Source organism: Eumetopias jubatus, unplaced genomic scaffold, assembly GCF_037043125.1.
Source record: "Eumetopias jubatus isolate StellerSeaLion01/CBP00866 unplaced genomic scaffold, mEumJub1_p1.0 scaffold_1, whole genome shotgun sequence".
In the NCBI taxonomy this organism is placed as follows: Eukaryota; Metazoa; Chordata; class Mammalia; order Carnivora; family Otariidae; genus Eumetopias; species Eumetopias jubatus.
In genome coordinates, this window is record NW_028274807.1 from 184,991,201 (window position 1) to 185,011,660 (window position 20,460).

General features: G+C 40.3%; 1 protein-coding gene and 1 long non-coding RNA gene across 7 annotated transcripts in view; one reads left to right on the forward strand and one right to left on the reverse strand.

The window, feature by feature from the left end:
* Positions 1-20,460, forward strand: part of MAGI1 (membrane associated guanylate kinase, WW and PDZ domain containing 1) — a 607,822-nt gene that overhangs the window by 255,849 nt on the left and 331,513 nt on the right. The gene's annotated exons all lie outside the window — the stretch shown is intronic.
* LOC114214680 (uncharacterized) lies at positions 5,301-14,271 on the reverse strand. Its single transcript, XR_003610468.2, has 4 exons — positions 13,977-14,271; positions 11,218-12,180; positions 9,427-9,520; positions 5,301-7,126 (listed from the first exon to the last, which is right to left on the reverse strand). It is a non-coding gene; the product is annotated as an uncharacterized LOC114214680 (long non-coding RNA).

Here is a 20,460-nt window from a genome sequence, read left to right on the forward strand (position 1 = left end):
TCGTAATCCTACTAACCTCCTAGGATTCATGCAAGGATCAGGTTAAGTATGAGGGTAATGTATGCAGTATACTTTGCATCGTGTCTGGCACTCAGAAATATAGTCATTATTCATCATTATAAAAGCTTCAAAGGCACCCCTGTGGACATTGATCTGTGTTGTTTCCTGGCAGAAATAGAAACACGGGTTGCTGGTGTTCTGTGTGTGTGTTTGGTTGTGTGCGTTTGCTGATGGGCATCCTTGTGTGTACTGAGTGTAAGTTCCGACTGTAGGTTTTGGATAGATGCACAAAAACCATTTCACGTCTCCTGGAGGATATCAGTAGGGTGAGTGCTGGTTCTGGGGTAAACTTGAGTACTGTAGTGAGCAGATGTGCCCTAAAGCCATTGGCACAAAGAGGAAAGCAAACTGGAGAGCTTTTGAAAGCTTTATTGCTTATACCGAGTTTTTCTCTTTACACTGGAAAATTGTAAGGGAATACAGAATCTAATTTCAGGAGGCCCAGTGAGGCTGGTTTCATGGGCTAATGGCACAGGTGTGTGGGTGTGTTTTTTTCAGTTACTGGTTAAGTGAAACTTCAGACTTCCACCTTCACCCACTTGTAACCTACTTGCCACATGGAGCTAGAGTGTTACTGATAAAGTGGAATCTGATGACCTCACTTCCGTGTTTCATTGGTTCTAATTTGACATGACTTATCAGAGCCTTTGTGCTCTGGCTACCTAGTCATCTAAAAATCTCCCTTTGCTGCCTTTCAGACGTGTTGGAAGGGTTGGCAACATGTAGCAGCAGTTGTTTGTTAGTGAGGAGTGGCTGAGCCCTTAGACAGGCATTGAAGTCCCACGGTTCATTGATGTTACTTACCTGGCCCTGTAGACACTGGCCATCTGTGAAAGAAGGTGCCCTTTTTGTCTTTAGGACAGGGCTATAGCTCCCCCTTGCTATGCTCCCACAACACTCGGCTTACCTTTACTGGAGCAATTAATACAATTGGAGCAATATTACACGCTTGTCTTATGGCCTGTTGGATCCCCAGTGACTCGCATTTAATTCAAGGCATATTTGGCAAGTAAATGAAGTAGTTCCAAGGACTGACTTGGCCTTTACCTGCGGTTGCTTTTATTATTAATTTTGGGACTGACTTATCCATCCATCCATCCATCCATCCATCCATCCATCCATCTTAAAGGACCTGAAGTAAACAATATTAACAATCTGTTCTGGTTAGGTCGGAACACAGGTGTTTGGTGAATCAAGTTGTCTTTGAAATTGACAGTATTCTATTAAATTGGAGCTCTGTTCTTGCCACCTGGAGCCCTGTTGATTACAAATCACCGGCAGCCAATCCCAGTTAAGTGAGGCTGTTGCTGTTTCTAGGAACTTTTCTTTTGGGTTTGAGATAGAACGATAGAAACGAGAGTCCTATTGTGCTGAGACCCATGTAAATCCTTAGGAGAGTTGAATAATAAGAACAGAGAATGTGGGGTGGATGGCCAACCATTTCCTCTTTTAATTCACTTTTAAAAATATCAGTGTGATTCCTGAAAATTCATTGTCTGGGAGTTTTCATTGATGGAGAATTTTAGGTAAGAGTAATGACTTTGGAGGTAAAGATAGGGGGTTTGCTTGCAGCTTGGGTGATGTGACCTTGATTGGGCCATCTTATCTCTGTGGGCTTTATGAAATCTGACTGTGGGGTTAAGAGGAGCAGCCTCACAAAGACATCCTGAGGTCATCATGCCTATAAAAATGCCTGGCACATTCTAAACACGGAATCAATGGTGGCAGTTCTCATTGTTAAACTGTTTGCATTAAAATGTCTAGTTTCTTTTGTTGAAGTGAGAATTAGTAGAGGAGAGATATTTAATTGTGGAGCTTCTGTGGTTGCCATGTGTTACCTTTTTAATTTAGTTAATTAATTAATTAGACTTTAGGAGGCTGTTGATAATAATCACCATTGATTTGCTGTTCTGGGGATTGGGGGTTGCGTTTTTACACCAGCTCGGGAAGTTTCCCCGGGTTGGAATCATCTTTAACAAGAGCTGTGGATAACCACATTGTGTGCTCTCTGAGCATCAGTTGAGTCTTCAGATTGCCCTTGACCCTTTGGCAGCATTACCAATGACTGTCATTCATAATGTGCACACAATATAGCAAGTCCATGGAACCCCACTGACCCTATCCTTCTTATTGGCCTCTGTGCCGCTTCTTACTGTCTTACATAACTTTAGGCACCACTTCAAATATTTATATTTTCTATGAACCTCCTGTCCTTAAAAAAAATTTCTTAATGGGTTTTATCTACCTCTAAAATGAGAGGCTAAGGGGCACCTGGGTGGCTCAGTCGGATAAGTGTCTGCCTTCGGTTCAGGTCATGATCCCAGGGTCCTGGGATCGAGGCCCGCATGGGGCTCCCTGCTCAGCGGGAAGCCTGCTTCTCCCTCTCCCACTCCCCCTGCTGATGTTCCCTCTCTCGCTGTCTCTCTCCCTCTGTCAAATAAATAAAATCTTAAAAAAAAATAAATTAAAAAAAATGAGAGGCTAAAACAATACATAAATTCTGCTTCCGTTTGCCTATTATTAGAACACTTGCAAACAGCAATCGATAGAAAATTTTAAACAAAGCAGCCTGCATTCATTCATTTTCAAGGAAAAAATGAAATGCTAAGAATATAGCACAATTCCATGGGGATCTGAGGAGATCTTTGGAGGTTAAATGACATCCATGGGTCTTTGAATTTAACTTTGTATCTCCTTCAGGAATAATTTATTAATAAATAATCAATAAAGATTTGGCCAGGGTTTCAAGTAAATTATAAGCACAGGGATATACATTTTTTAATATAGAGAGAACTCTCATGGGAATTGCAACAATCAGTAGAATAATTTTAGGATTTGTTCTCTCTCTTGCTCTCTCAGTCTCTTTGCTCGTTCTCTCTTGCTCTGTTGTTCTTTTTCTCTCTCGGTTTCTCTCTTTTCTGGAGCTGTAAATCCAGATATGATACTCAGTTTAGCCCCTGGTAATCTCTAATAAATGCATAAAAATATTCAAAGGGATTGGATCCTTTTATTAGATTTTAGGAACTCTGCTTCCTTCAGGAATTTTCAAAGGTCAGATATTTGAGTTGGGAATAGTCACTAAGGAGTTTTTAATGCTGCTGAAATAGAGATTTGACTAATGATCACAAAGGTTATATAGATAAGACAGTGTGTTTAACCTACAAATGAAAAGGAGTTGGCATCTTGCCAGCTCTTCCTCATTTACTGGATCTGTTCTATATCCTTTGGTCTGTCAGCTATGGAGAAAATGGACTGAGCGTATGTTCTTATGTTTGAAAAAGATAGATGGATATAAGGAAGAAGGGCCATGATGCCAATGGGAAGAGTCAAAGAATTTAAATTAGACCCAAGTTGGGGGGAAAAGTGACAGTGGGAATCAAGGCTGGAGGTTCTGTGTTTAACCAGACCTGCACTGCTCTTTCCTGGGAGAGGATTCATAACAGCAATAGTGATATGTCTTCTGCAAACATGAAGGCTGTTCCGTTGTCTCTGTTTCCTCCTTGGGAGTGTCCATCTGAGTATCTGTCTTCTGAGTTTTTGGACTGAGTCAGCAGGGGAAGAAATAGCCCAGACTATTGGAGTGATTTATTTATACTTTAATCTGCCATGTAAAGCCACTTTGTTTCAAAATTAAGATGAAACACCCAAAGAAGGGACTGGCTGAAGATTTAAGCAGTCTTCAAATTACCACATCTGCTACATCTGTCCCTATTAACCAGATGGTTTTTTGATAGGATGAATCTCATTGTAGGAGAGTTGGATGAATTTTCCTTCTCTGTTCCCCACCCCCCCTTTTGTTTGCAGGTGCCATCAACAGATGATCTCATAGCAGAGATGTCTGCTGTGGTGGGCTAAATCCAATCTATTGTCATGATTTCCTTTTCCCAATAAAGTGTTTTGAAGTATTTGAAACATCTAATATAAGATTTTTCATAAAACTATTTTTGGGCTTTTCTTTAAAAAAAAAAATCAGTTGATTTTGCAACCTTGGTCCATCCCACATAATCACCAAGAACTAAGTAGCTCCTCACCCCTTTCATGGGTGTGAGATCTCCATTATGCCATAGTCCTCACCATTCCCTAATGCCTTATACTAACCTAGCTAATTTCTCTCATTGTTTCTAATCAAGGAATTTGAAAATCACTGAGTTATTGTTTTTTAAACTTAAGAGACACTTTATTTTAGAGAGCGTATTGTCTAACGCCTCCAGCTATTGGACATGTAGGCTCCAGAAAGTAGACCAGAGCTGGGAGGATGGAGTCATGGGTTAATTATACTTAATTGTGATGTATAGTCTGTGGCAAGATTTTTGCATGGTCTTTTTTTTTTTTTTAATGATAGTCAAAATGTGGAAACCTAAGTATCTAAAAGAGTTCTGAATGTTATGGGGGCACCTGGGTGGCTCAGTTAGTTAAGCATCTGCCTTCAGCTCAGGTCATGATCCCAGGTCCTGGGATCAAGCCCCACATTGGGCTCCCTGCTCCTTCTTCTCCCTCTCTCACTCCCCTCCCCCTGCTTGTTCTCTCTTTCTGTCTCTCATGAATAAATAAAAATATTTTTAAAAAAGAGTTCTGAATGTTATATGCAAGAAATCCTCATTTTAAATCAATTTCACATCCTTGTTTTCTAAGTCAATGGAAATATGTGAAGAAGCGGGCGATGATACGGAAGTTTAGCCTCCTCATTTTTTCTTTTCCTGCCGTAAGATTGAGTTCCTCTAGAGGGCAACAGAGAGCAGCTTGATGTTAGAGTCTGGGTCCTAACCAGGATACTGGTTAGGAAAAATTTAAAAACCTTTTCTTCTCCCTGATTTCTGACAGGCAAATCCTTGAGTATAGGGGGATCTTTAGGGATGGAAGTTGTATCCTCTGCTGGGCATTGTTTATTAGTCTCCCTGGGAATCCATCAAATAAGTGTGTGTGTACAAAGTATTTGCAGGTTTTTGTGTCTTTTAAAACAAGAGTAACCAAGTATGGCCTGCTTGTGTGTTTTGTTTGGCTGCCAAAACCCACTAGTCCATGATCCTAACCTAGAGATACTGAAAAGAGAGGCAGGAGCTTTTCCTCTCTCGGTTCTGTTGTCTCTTTTAGGTTTGTGGCTTCTTCTTTTGGCCAGGAATTCATTTAATTCCTTACCAGGTTAGCAAGAACTAATTTGTTTAATTGATTTACATGGTTATTTCCTACTGGGAAGCAATGTAATTTAAAGGGGAAAGATTTTCACAAGACCCCTAATAGAATTGGTTAATTGTGACTTTTATTAGATTTTATTTATTTATTTATTTATTTATGAGAGAAGGAGAAAGAGAGCTGGCATGCAAATCGGGGTGGGGAGGACCAGAGGGAGAGAGACAAACAGACTCCACGCAGAGCACGAGACCTGGCTCCGTCTCAACCACCCTGAGATCATGACCTGAGCTGAAACCAAGAGTTGGATGCTCAACTGACTGAGTGCCCCTAATTGTGACATTTTATTATCACCTTAACATTATATTTGAACCCCAAATAATCACTGCCAACAATATTGCATTTGGCAGTTTCTAAAATTTGGAGGCTCATTCTGCCCTGAGCTTGTAAACTTAGCAAGAATGGAGATTACACCTTATGTAACAGGTTTGCCTATTGTCAACATTTAACGTTCATCTGGGTGTCAGTTCTTGGTTCCTGGGCATCAGTATGCACGGTTTGCTTATTGGCTGTGTTTTAAGAAGTGCCATTTACTATTTAAAGCACTAAAAATTGCCAATTTATGCATGATAATGTAAATTTCTTTATATGCTTCTAGAATTCAATTTTAGCCAGACTGCAGGCAAATGTTAAGGTTGGCTGTGTGATGGTGTTTTTAGCTATAACATGGAAATTACTTGTATGTGTATCTGACTTGGCAAACAAACATCCTCATACTTTCTTTGGAGCAGCCACACTCTGAGGACAAATTTCTCTCATGAGAATATTTGTAAGTTTTATCTTTTTTTTTTATATACTGCTCATTATATCATTGGAGTTTGTGGTGTACATTTAAAATGGACATTTAAATCACCTTCCAGGGAAACTGGATGAAATACCCCATTACATTGTCGTTTCCTTTTGAATTATCCAATCACTGAATTTTGGGGCTGGAAGATAATTCCAGAGGTGACTTGATTCATCTTGCTTCCTTTCAGTGGATATGCTAAAACTTGGTATGGAAATGACCACCTTTCTCATTAAAAACGAAGACCAGGGGCACCTAGGTGGCTCAGTTGGTTAAGCATCTGCCTTTGACTTAGGTTCATAATCCCAGGGTCCTGGGATCTAGTCCCACATTGGGCTCCCTGCTCAGTTTGGAGTCTGCTTCTCTCTCTCTCCCTCTGCCCCTGCTCATGTGCTCTCTCTCTCATTCACTCTCTCTCTCAAATAAATAAAATCTTTTTAAAAAAATAAATAGAAATGAAGACCAAACAATCCAACGAGCATAGTTAGACAATCCCACCCATTCTGTTCTCCAGCTCTGACAACGCTTCAGCTTCCCACAATGTTCAGGCTTTAGAAGAAACATAAGATATGCCATTGCTTTTCTTTTTTAATGTTTAGTTGTTTCTTCATAGATGCTTCCATTCTGTGAGCCTACCAGCAGCTATCTCCCCTGTTCTTACTAACAGAACCCTGATTTTGTGTTTAGTCCACACAATTACTTGACCTCGGGCAAAGCAGGCCTGTCCAGAGTCATGCTTGATGAAAATTGTGATTGGTCTCAGCTGGTCTGGTCAGCCCATTCTGTCTCAGCACTGACTGGTCTAGAGTTGTGTATGTGAGCCAACTCTGGCCAATGAGGAATTATTAGAAGTGGGAGAGATTCCCTTCCTGAATAAAATGACAAGACACCCATGAAGATAAATCCTTTTGCCTCTGTCTTGCTTCCTGCTTCGAGTGAGGATAAGTTGCTTGGAAGTACAGCCGCCATCTTGTAACAGTGAGGTGACAGTCTTGAAAACATGCTGAGGACAGTGAAATAGAAGAAAGCTGTGTCTTTGACAGCATTGTTGAATGGCTGAATGAACCTCGGGGACCACCTCCCTCCAGATTTCTAGGAGAAAAATAAACCAGTAATTATTTAAGCCTCCGCTACTCCAGGATTCTCTTATTTGCAGCCAAAAGCATTCCTAACTGATAAACCACCTAAAAGGCAAATTATGTAATGGAGATGTTCATCAATTCAACCAGATGAAAAGGCAGCAGTATATTTTGTCTCAATCTGCTCTTTTGTAAATATTATTTCCTTTGGCCTAGAATGAAAGACAGATGTTGAGAAATGTAATTAGATTCTTGGTATACGTGGCCAAGTTTTAATTTTTAATTGAACACGAGGCCCCAAAGTGTTTGGCAACAGAAAGAAAATAATCCAGCATTTCTTATTTAATTAAGTCCTACTGTACTACCGTATAGCCAAAGATCAGAGCTAGCAGGATTACATTACATGGTGATTTTAGTGTTGCTGTCTCTTGTTGCTAACTGCTTGTCTTCAAATCCAGTCCAGTCTGCTGCTTAGACTGTGGTACTGTATTTACAGTAGATGCTTCGGAGCTTATCCCAGGAGACTCTGGTATGGCTGGATTCTTGGAGCAGATGAAAAGGTCAGGAGGTAGAGTTCACTTTCGTTAGTGATGGGAGCCTCAAAGAGGAGTTCCAGGGAGGGCACTCACAGGTTGGCTCAAGGAATTTGGCCTTGCTGGACAGTTGCTTTGTTCCAATAAAGCAGAATTAGCAATAGCTCCTCTCTGAGTTGGATTCAGCATCATTTCTAAACCTGAATGGCTGGAGGTAAATCTATTTATAAATTCAGAGAAAACCAAATCTATAAGTGACTGAAGAAAATATGTCCATTTCATATTATCTGTTGTGTATAGTGTTATACCCAGAATGTTAAGGTACACGGATTTCATGTGAGTGTAGCCCACCTCAAACTTTTATACTAACTATATTATAAGGTTAGCTGGAATTACTGAAAACTTTCACCTAGGAAGTATTTTTTAATAACTACATTTATTTACTAATATATAGGTGCATTTAACCTCAAAATAGGCTAAAAATGTAGTGGAGATCTCTAGCTGGCCTACTGTAATGAGTAGATAAGCAACTTGTAATTAGTGTGCTGGTTCTGTATAAATATATTTCTATTTAGTTTGTTTCCTTCAGATTGAATACTGCCCACCCCCCTTGTTCATTAATTGCTAATTGTAGAACAGATTTTTTTTTTTTAAAGTGGGTAAAGTGGGATATAGATTCAGATTACCCAGGTCCAAATTTTTACAAAACCTGATTTAATAGGGTCAGAATTAATCAGGTTTTATTGTATGTCATTTCCTTTTAATCTCAAGAGTTATTAAACATGGTAAGTTGTCATTTTGTGTGGAGATGTCATGTGGATATTGATTAAGAATCAAGGTAAAGCCTTACTCTTTAAAAAAATAATTGGCTTCAATACACACTTGAGTTCTACCAGAGGAATATGCTTATGTAGTTAAAAAGTTTTATCCTCAAGTGTTTTTTTTTTCTTTAAGTTTCAAAGGAGGTCATTAAGAATAATGGTGCCCTAAACAAAATAATATTGAAGCAAATGTGTTTTTTCTTTGCATCATTTCTTTGGGATGACTGTAACTCTTTTGACAGTTCTGTTTGAACGGTAACAGTGTTATTTGTGCGACAGAACATCTGTTGGTTCCTTAGCTTGGTGAACATCAGGTCTGACTCATTCCTTCAGCATTTGGAATTTTGGACCCTGAGGTTTGAGGAAGTAACTACCATGTTTAGGTGTGAACTTCTCCTTCTTCTACTTCTTTGGTCTTTTCTTTAGTCTTCAGGGTTTTCCACAGAGGAGCGCCCCTTTTTAACAACAGAAATCATGTCTTGGCGTTTTCCTGCTAAAAGCCGCTGAGGAGTTTCCCTTCGGTGAACACCCACATTCCTTACCATGGGCTCCATGGTCCATGTGATCTATTCCCTCCTGGGTCTGCAGACTCATCCTTTGCCACCATCTCTCTCTCAAAAGGCCCTTTAGCTGCTACGGTTCTGTGTCATGTGCCACGACCACTCCACCCCAACTCAGTGCTGTCTCAGAGCATTTGTACCTGTCATTTGCCTGGTGAGGAGATCTCTTTTCCCAGGTCTTTCCTCGTCTGACTTCTTCTTATAGTCCCAGACTCAGCTCCTTTGTCACCAACTAAGAGTAACCGCCCCTCCCCCCCAAGTCTTTGTCACATGGACATTGACACAGTTGACATACAGCACTTAAAAGCATAACATAATTTCACTTCTGAACTTGCTTTTTATATCAATACTGCTTTTATCTGTCTCTCTTTGAGAAGATGGAAGTTTGATGTTGCCTACCTTGTTCATCTGTCTTGTCTGTCTCTGTAGGGGGAACTGGATTCCTCAGTGCCTAGAGCACGTGGTAGGCACTCATAAGTCTTCTTGAATGAAACTGAATGAAAGGAAATACACAGTGTACAAATATACCTGGACTATTTTAGAAGTCAAATGACAGAATTAATTCAGGTCATCCAAATATGTTATTATTCCCTTCTCCTAGGTCCCATTCAGTCCATTTTATCCTAAAGCACCTACCTTATTGGGAGTTCCATCTGGAAAAAATGAATTCTAAATTTATTTTTTAAAATTAATTCAGACTTGGGGCACCTGGGTGGCTCAGTTGGTTAGGTGTCCAACTCTTGATTTCGGCTCAGGTCATGATCTCAGTATTATGAGATAAAACCCTGTGTCAGGCTCTGCTCAGTGTAAAATCTGTAAAATCTCTCTCGTTCTTCTTCCTCTGCCCCTCCCCCTGCCCGCACTCTCTCTTTAAATAAATAAATAAAATTTAAAAAGTGAAAATAATTCAGATGCAACTCAAATGCCTAGTGAAGCCCCTTCATTAGGTGACAGAAAAATGCTTAAAGCAGCCTTTCCAAACTGTGTTTTATGCATTCTTAATCCTGATGAAACTCCATGAAAATGAGTGTGTTGTCAAATATGTGGAAATACAGCAGTATCATATTCCTTTAGCATATTCCATGAACATATTAAAAAACTTTTTGAGGTGGAGAAATCTCTTATTTGTCTCACTATTGCTATACTTAAAGGCCACAGACTCTCTTCCATCCCCCTGTGTTTTGTTTTCACCCAAACTCCTGTGAACATTTTGTGGAACTCTATCCATTTGTCTCCCATCTTTTCCATGTCATGGCTGAAATAGACAATGGTGATATTTGCATGGCCCTTTGAAGGGAATTTAGAGCCCTGACAAGATGCACATAGGCTAAGACCATCCTGGGTAACAGCTGCCCAAGTCCCCACCCAGGGCCCTGTGGGCCAATGGCATCAGTCTGTCTAGGATCCCTGGTTGAGAAGCTGTGCTTTATAGCCCATATATGGATGGTGGTCTAGAGAATTATGGTTTCCTTTCAGATCAGTGTGTATAGAAGATTATAATTCTCTCTGGCTCTTTGCAAGATATCATCTGTGAACGGGGAATGGCATTATTCAGAGATTTCTGGGCTTTTTGAATGTGGCAGAAACTTGGTGCACTGACAACAAAACATGGCAGTGTATGACTGCTTTGTGGCATGATTATCAAAGATTGGTAGAGTTTCTAAATACTTCCCAACAGTAGGAAAATGTATATTGCAATAGTTAACCAATGTCAGAGACTCAGCGTTTTTTCCAGACTGAATGGCTAGCATCCCAGACACTGAATAGTCTATTCTCCGAGACTCCCATTTCAGCATAATTTAGTTCAAAAGTAAGGTTTCTCATTGTGAAATATTAAGCCAGGGTGTTTTATATAAAAAGGATTGAATTATTTTATTCTCCAGGTGGCATAGTTTAAATAAGATGGAAGTGTAAATCTAATCAACTATGAGACTACGTCTATTTTATACTATGTAGCTTCTTTTAAAAAGACTGATTTATATGCAGCAGTAATTCACTTAATCTCAACAAGTTTTTGCATAACTTTATATTCCTCTACTATACTCTCTTTGCCAAGAATATGTTCATATAAATCACTTTTCCCCTGCTAAACTGGCTTCAGAAAGTATTTGAAAAGCAACTAGACTAGTAACCCTTTGAATAAGTTTATCTTTTCCTTTTCTTTCCTTTTTTTATTGCTAATTAAATTACCTTGAGTCAAGTTTTCTGAGAGGTTGAGTTTCCACATTTTTCCTGTGATGCACAGACTTTTTTTAGTGTCAGAGCATCCAGCTCCAGAGAGTCTCAGAATCCTCCAGATCTTTTGTCTGTGATCATTGGCTAAGACTGTACTGCTTCCATTTTTTCAGTTGGCAGGAAGGAAGTGTGCTGCCAGTCATTCCAGGATCTGGGCAGAACGTGAAGGAGGAGATTCACTAATTCCTGGTTTTCAGCCCGCTCAGCTTGGTCTCACTGAAGTCCCTTTTATTTCTTCCTTCTGGGGAGGATCAGAAAGCTAGCCCATGTGTTTGCTTTCCAGCCTTAATGTTTGAATAGCTGATGGAAGTGTAAATCTATTTATTGTGCTGTGATCTGCAAAGATTTGGTAGAGCTTCTAAACCCACTTCCTAACTGTGGGAAAATGTATACCAGCTTTTGCATAGTTCACAGTGGAGTGTATCTGATGATTGTCATTCTGCCTTCTGTTGGGAAGAGTTAGATGTAACAAGATACATGGTGCACTCATGCACTGTAGGGTGCACTCACTTACAACAGCTAGCATTTGAGGTAGGTGTTGTTACTCAAGTTTTCAGATGGAGATGCTGGGGACAAAGAGATGAAGTGGTCCCCTTAAATTCACACCATGATAGAATCAGGATTCAAAGCCAGGCATTTTGTTTTCAGAGTCTGCACACTTAACTATTGCACTACCCTGTCTCCATTGAATGACCTGATGTTAACCAGAAGGGATAAAGAATCAAACTGTGTTGCATAGGAATCTTATTTGGAGTTCTTCAAAGCAGATTGAAAAGTTGAATTTTTTTGACCCGGGTCCTCAGTCCTGTGACCTTAAAATAAGGTATGGAGGGGCACCTGGCTTGCTCAGTTGGTAGAGCATGCGACTCTTGATCTTGGGGTCTTGAGCTGAAGCCCCACATTATATATAGAGCTTACCTAAAAAAAAAAAATGAATTAATTAAAACAAAATATAGTGAATCCTTTAAAAAAATAAAGAATGGGGATTTCGGCTGTGTTTTTCGTAAGTGCTATGTGTTTCATAGTGATCATTCCTCCATTTATTTAACAAATATTTATTGAGCACCTAGTATATGCCCGGCATTATCCTAGGTAATGGAGATTCAGCAAAGAACAAGACAGGGAAAAAAACCACTCCTCTCATGTGGCATACATTCTACTGGGCAGTCCTGATTGATCTTCTGAGCCAGGTATGCAACAAAATTTGTTACGCAAAGACTTGGCCATTATGGCCATACTCAGGTAATTCAGAACCATTGGAGTCCTGTGCCTGAAGGACTTTGTTCTGGATGCCTGATGGATAACTTGAGCAAGTCATTCTGGCCAGAACCTGAGAGATGAGACAGAATCACTCAGACATCTCCAGTGTGGTGGCGATTTTTGTTGCTATGGTAACCACCTCTCTTAGCATCCCTTTCCACCACTACATCATAATTTTGACAGGACAGTGTGAGTGAGTTTATGTACAAACACATGTGCTTTTATAAAGCCTGGTTGGGGTGGAAGAAGGCTCTAGTACATCCATTGTCTTTTCAAAGATACACAGCATCCGGGCTAATTAAACCTGTCCCTGCAGGCTTCTCATTGTTGATGCTTCCCTTGGCGTATCAAATTACTGTGTTTGAAATAACGGTGTGTCTGCAAAGATGGGATTTTTATAATATATACATTCACAGATACATCTAACAAATTCTCGCTTTTTCTAATCCCGAAACATGCTAATTTTCCACCCAAAATTCACTGACATTCACAGTGCATCTCAGTGAAGATGAAATCCTTGAGGTTCTAATGAGGCCCTCCTCCGTGATTAGGATTTCATTGCTCTCACTTTAGCATAAGTTCTTCACCAAAACTGTGATTATGATGTGCAGCTCACATGTCAAAATTACTAATTTTGTCATTCTCTTGTTGTCGTTGTTGTTAGCTTCCCAACATTAATGAGAAAACACTGCTTAAAGAGGAGGTATGTGTTGCAGAGCTAGGGGTCCCAGTATTTATTACCTATGATGGCTGAAGTTGCTATGATCTACAGAATCCAGTCCCCTTCGTGAGAAACACTGTGATCAGGGAAAAGGGAGAATAATTTTGGGAGAATAATTTTGAAGAGTGTAAAGGGGTCCAGAAACTTTAAGAAGAGTCAGACGTGCCAAGATATGACCCCTGCTGTTTCTGCCATCTGGAGATTCTGAGCTTTCCTTTGAAGCCACCTTGGGGTGGGGGAGTGTCAGGTGCTGGCCATTCTGCGTGAAAGGTCCAGTATTAAAGCTCTTGGTGATGTAGCTTTTTTCCCTTCATACCCACCCACCCACACTCACACGGTTTCTCTCTTTGTTGTATCTGTAGTGCTATCGGGGAGTTCACTATTAACAGACTCTGCCCTGAATTGTCCCTCCTCTCAGTCCGTCTAGGTGTTGCTGAGCACTGGTCACTAGTCTAGACTCTGAGGCTGTTTTTCCCTTGGTGTCCTCCCTGCCCTCCCCATCTGACCAGTGACCACATTCCAGACAACATCATCCCTTAAGGGATGTCTTACCATCATTGTGCCTGCTCAGAGATCTTTGAGTTCTAAACTCTCTTTTACAACCAACCCCCCCCCCCCCTTACAGCAGTGGATACCTACTTCCTGCATCTGTAAAGTCAGTGGTACAATTCAAGTGTTAACCTCCCCACCCAACAAGTATCCAATTCTAGAAACAAGTGGCTTGGAAACTTACATGGTGATGTTCCTGTTCCTTTCCAGAAAGGTGACCATCTGGAGGGCCGAAGTGTGTTTGCTCCTGTGACACTTGCTAACATTTAGTAAGAATTTCTTGAGGCTTTTTCATGTCATGCTAACATTTTGGAATTTAGATAAAGTCTAGTCTTTATTATCAAAGAGTTTAGCATCCAGGTAGAAAGAAGATGGGTCCAAGGTGGTTCGTTGCGTTCATCAGCTCCACAATTGTTTGCAAGAGCTGTCATGTTCAATAGGTCGTCGAACCCTTAAAAACAAAACAAAACAAGAACCGCAGAAGAGACTAGGTAGGGTGGACACTGCAGAGTACACCGGGGTGAGAATACCTGTACCACAACTTGCTAAATTCAGTTTCCTAATCTGCAAAATGAGGATGCTCTACTTCCTTCTCTAGATCATTGCACAAACTGGTTGACACTTAGTTCTCAACCTGTGGAAAGTACTTTCATTATGCATTAAACTGTAGAGTCCTATGGAAGGAGCACCTGACTATGAGTGGGGAGATTGGGGGAGGGGGTGGAGGGCAGTCAAAAAAGGCTTCATTGTGGAGGGCAGGAGCTTTAAGGGCAGAGTGAGATGGTTTCACTGAGGGCGTTTCAGGAAGAAGAAACAGCATGAGCAGAAGCCCAGAGTTGAGTAACACTATGGCCAGTTGGAAATTACAAGTTGTTCATTAGGCTTTTAGTATGGGCTTTATTTTCCCTCAAGCCTCTTCAGTAATTTCCAAGTCTTTTGTAAGCCCCCTTCCTTTAAACACAATAACGAAAAACAAACAAACAAAAGCAAGAAATTCACCGAGCAAGTGTACATGGATGTTCCTTGCTACATTGTTTAGTATAGTATAGCATAAATAAGAGGGTGAATCATTTGGGGTTCATTAATATGCTTTTCTCTTTTATATTTGTGTGTGTGTGTGTGTCCACCTTCCCTGTCACCCAGAGACAACCATTTGCCTCAGGAGATTAAGATTCTTGAAGCAGGAGGCGCCTGGGTGGCTCAGTCGTTAAGCATCTGCCTTCAGCTCAGGTCATGATCCCAGGGTCCTGGGATCGAGCCCCGCATCAGGCTCCCTGCTCCGCGGGAAGCCTGCTTCTCCCTCTCCCACTCCCCCTGCTTGTGTTCCTGTTCTCGCTGTCTCTCTCTCTCTGTCAGATAGATAGATAGATAGATAGATAGATAGATAGATAGATAGATAGATAAATAAAATCTTTAAAAAAAAAAAAAGATTCTTGAAGCAGGAAGGAAAAATCAGTGTTCAACTTTTTGTCTACCAAATAAGATTTTCTAAATCCCGTAAGCCTCCATTAGCATATCAAGAACTAGGTCCATTGGGCCTGAGTGCCAGGTTTAATATAACTAGGGTGACCACACTTATCAGCTTGCCTGGGACAGTTCCAGTTCATGTCCATTGTCCTGGCCTAATTATTCTCTCTCAAATGCGTTCTGGTTTGGATGATAAATTATAGGGAAGGTCATTCTCTGCCACAGAGAAGATGGAGTAAGATGAGCCCAGCCCTTCAGGCCCTAGTGGAGTGTGGGAAAGGAGAAGAAGATGGCGGGGTCGGGGCGGGGGGGGGAGTCAGTCAGTGTACCTATGTGTGTTACCCTTTCTCCAAGTCAGAATTCCAAAGTTTGTGTATTTGGGGTGCTAGCAGACGTCTTTGCTAACAGCAGCAGGGCTTTTTGGCCTCACAATCCCTGAAGCCCTGGGAAGGCTATAATACAGGGTTGCCCCACGCAAGACAGGTTGGCAGTATCATAAGAATAGCAGTACACTGGGCTCAGGCAGAGAGAGAGGCCGAGAGATCCTGTCAATCTGAGCTGCTTGGGCTCCCATCTACTAAGAAAGGAAAGTTGGGACATGTTCCTTGGGGGGATAAATAAGGTTCTGAGTAGAGGAACAGCCACCTTATTATGGGGGATGCCTTAGTGAGCATGAGGTATCATCCTAGAGGGGGTTCCAGGCCAGCTAGGCCAAGACAGGGGTTGGTTGGAGGCTAGGACCAAGGCCCAGATGGTTCATCAAAATTTGAAAGCGTTCAGGCAGGAACGACTTGAGAAAGGAGAGTGCAGGGCTCAGTCTGCGCTTGGAGAGCCGAGAGCATAGTCACCCAGGGCCAACTTCAGTCAGTGTCCAGTGCCCGTGGCACACTGAGTCAGCTGGTAGACAAGGTGCTTCCCAGCATGGGGCAGAGGACCCAGTGGCCCGCACGGGTCCCCATTCCCCAGGGCCACGGGACTGTGTGCCCATCCTCTCAGGGAGGAAAAGGGAGGGATGCAGTTTGCATTCTCATGAGGGAGATGGATTCTTTCCCTGAAGATGTATTTGTTGTGCACTCACCCTGTGCCAGGTCTCCTGCTCTGCATACTGGGGGTACAGCAGTGAGTGAAAGCGGCAGAAATCCCCGCCTCCATGGAGCTCACATTCTGATGGCTTTCCCCAAGGACTACACTGAGACTGGAAACATTCAACTACTGTTGGCAATACATTCATACTACTCAGCCACAGGTGGGGAGGAGAACTCTTCAGGTCAGCTGAATAAACTATAGAAAGTTAGGAAGCTGGATAGTAGCATTTGAAAATTTGATGCTACAATTATAAAATTAGCAAAAACCTACATATTTAAGAATAAGGGACTGAGTAGGTAAATTATGGTACATCTTTAATAAAATACTATGTATTAACAATGATGTCATAGATGAATATTAATTGGTATAGAATGGTGTTCATGATGGGTAGTGTAAGTTGTATGGAGCAAGTTATAAAACAGCATATAATGGTCCATTGATTGTTAAAATATTTAATATGTACACTTAAATGTAGTACACTTTCTGTTTTATAAAAACGGAGTTATAGGTAGTAAGTCCATATAATGTGCATGTATTTTATATATGCATATACGTGTATATCTGTGGGTACACAGAACTAATCTACAGCAATATGTTTATACTGGTTATCTTTATGTAAATAGACTGCTGTTTGTAGAATTCTTTGTATTTGTTTCTTCTGGTGTTTTTCCTCTGACTATATAGTATTTTGGCTTAAAAGTTATTTTTCAAATGATTTTTAGAAAATCATTTTCAGTCTCTAGCAATTTAGTGATTTGCTCTATGACCTTGTCTTTGTAGGGTTGTGTGCTCCTTGGTGGATATTCTGAAAGGCAGCATGTAGGGTGGAGTGAGGAGCAGAGAAAGGGCAGGGAGAAGGAATTAAAATATCTCTTAGTGGTTTTTGGGAGAAGGAAGGAAGACGGAACAAAGAAAGAAAGGAAAAATACTGTGTCCTGGTTTGAAAGAAGAGATGCAGATTTGTAAAGGATGCCTGGCAATATCTGACTTGGAAAACTTGAATACAAACGTGACAAATATATTGTTTCTGAGAGATGGATATGAAAAAAGAGGATTTTATTCATCTCACTTTTTATGTTGTCCTCCTTAGTGTTATTTCAGTTTCTGGGATCATCTGTCATGTTTGTCTGTGAAACCTACAGCAATTTGACTACAGTATGTGCTCAGAAACCTACATCATCCTTGATCACAGGTCACTTTGACTCTTTCTACCACAGTTTTGGAAATGTGAAGAAATCTGAAGGCATGGCACATGACTAGTGCTTAACCAAAGTGCACTGCCTCCCCTTTGCTGAGAAAGTGTAATGAGAGAAGTAGATGTAAAAAGATAAAGCAAAGACTCAACAGTCCAGGGCTTGGATTGGGGCACTGAGGTCATTTCTCTTTCTTCTGTCTACTGATATGACTGATCAAAGATTGGTTCTAGAAACATGTACCACGAAGAGAATTGCATCAGCTTCTCACAGTAATCCTTTTTTTTTTATCATCTTAGGAAGCTTTCTTTTGGAGCCAGCCACAATGCTTCCAGAAATTCTGTAGAGCTTACTTCTACTGTTACAGAAATAAGTGCCTGGTCATAGCATTCTTAGAAAGACTTTGTGTAGACCAAACTCATGTCATATTAACCTCAGACAGCAGAGCCTATCAGTTGTATGTCATTGTGATCTCTTGAAAAGCACCTTGAATAAAGAGTTAGAATCATAGCATCGGAGGTATGGAGACCTGTGTATGGAAGATGGTTGTTATTTTAAGTATTCATAAAACCCTCTATAATAACTCATTGTTCTTTTAGTTAGTCTACTGCAATAGCAGGCACTTAAAAAAAAAATCTTTCTTACCTTGTTTCCTTTTGGTAACCACCCTCTGCAGTTAGATTATGGTTTGTGTAGAGCTGGAGCTGATTCAGCTCCTTCGGCTTGGGGGGGGTGGTGGTCATGTGATCAAACCTGGCCAATCAGGCTAGTGCTCCATCCTCAGATCGACTATGATTAGTTTAGGAGTCAGGGAGTGATATTAGCTGAGTCAGTCAGAATTAATCCAAGGACTTTTGCCAGATCTATTAAAGAAGGGATTTCTGAGATTGAAAATTGTAGGCTTGAAGCTCTTTGCAGCCATGCTGCTCCTGTGTAGGGGTCTTACCTGGGAATAAAGCCAAGCCAGGCCAAGATATAAAGACAAAAGGTGTTCAAGACAGAGAACTATTGACATTTTGGGACGAATAATTCTTTGTTGTAGGGGCCTGTCATGTATTGTAGGATGTTTAGCAGCCTCTACTTAGTAGATGCCAGTAGCACCATCCCCAGCCACCCAGCTGTAATAACCAGACAAATTTCTAGGTATTACCAATGTCCTCTGAGGGACAACATTGTTTCCAGCTGAGAACTAGATTTGAAGTCAACTGTGACTTTTTAATTATTTGTACTGCATTAGTTTTCTATTGCTACTATCTATATGACATGTTTCTGTTGTCATGTCTTTATGAAAGGAAAAGTTTTCTTCTTTTAAGGATTCATGTGAGTACCACATTCAAAAATACATTAAAAAGACCATCCACCACAATCAAATGTATTTATTCCCCAGACACAAGGATGATTCAGTAGTTGCAAATCAGTTGCTGTGATACATCAAACAAAACGAAGGATAAGAATCTTATGATCATCTCAATAGATGCAGAAAAAGCATTTGACAAAATTCAGCATCGTTCATGATAAAAACTCCCAGTGATGTGGGTTTAGAGGGAACAGACTTCGACCTAATAAAGGCTCTATATGAAAAACCCACAGCTAGCATCATCCTCAGTGATGAAAAACTGAGAGCTTTTCCTCTAACATCAGGAACAGGACAACGGTGTCTACTCTCATCACTTTTATTCAACATAGTGCTAAAATTCCCAGCCATAGCAATCAGACAAGGAAAAGAAATAAGAGGCATCCATATTGGTAAGGAAGACATTAAACTGTCACTTTTTGCAGATGACATGATCCTCTACAAAGAAAACCATGAAGACTTCATCAAAAAACTGTTAGAAGTAATGAATTCAGTAAAGTTGCAGGGTACAAAATTAATACCCAGAAATCGATAGCATTTTATACTAATAATAAAGCAAGAGAAGGAAAAATTAAGAAAACAATTTCATTTACAATTGCACCAAAAATAATAAAATACCTAGGAATAAACTTAGCCAAGGAGGTGAAAGACCTGTACTCTGAAAACTATAAAACATTAATGAAAGAAATTGAAGATCACTCAAACAAATGGAAAGATACTCCGTGATCATGGATTGGAGGAATTAACATTGTTAAAATGTCCATAGTACCCAATGCAATCTATAGATTCAGGGCAATCTCTATCAATATACCAACAGCATTTTTCACAGAAGTAGAACAAATAGTACTAAAATTTGTATGAAACCACAAAAGACCCCAAATAAACCCATGCTCTGTGGTCAATTAGTCTATGACAAAGGAAGCAAGAAATGCAATGGGGGAAAAGACAGTCTCTTTAACAAATGGTTTTGGGAAAACTAGAGAACTACAGGCGAAAAGAATGAAAGTGGACCACTTTTCAACACCATGAATAAAAATAAACTCAAAATGGATTAAGGACCTAAATGTGAGACCTGAAACCATCTAGAAGAGAACATAGGCTATAATTACTGTGACCTCAGTTGTAGAGGCATATTTCTAGTTATATCTCCCAGGTCAAGGAAAATAAAAGCAAAATTAAACTGTTGGGACTACTTCAAAATGAAAAGTTTTTGCATGGCAAAGGAAACCATCAACAAAACAAAAAGGCAACCTGCTGAATGGAAGAAAATATTTGCAAATGATATATCCAATAAGGGGTTAATATCCAAAATATATGAAGAAATTATATAATTCAACACCCCCAAACCCAAACAATTTGATTAAAAAATGGGTAGAGGATCCAATCTAGACATTTTCTCAAAGAAGACATACAGATGACTAAGAGACACATAAAAAATGCTCAACCTCACTAATCATCGGGGAAATACAAATCAAAACCACAATGAGATACCACCTCACACCTGTCAGAATGGTTAAAATAAAAAAGAAGTAATAAGTTTTGGCAAGGATGTGGAGAAAAAAGAATCC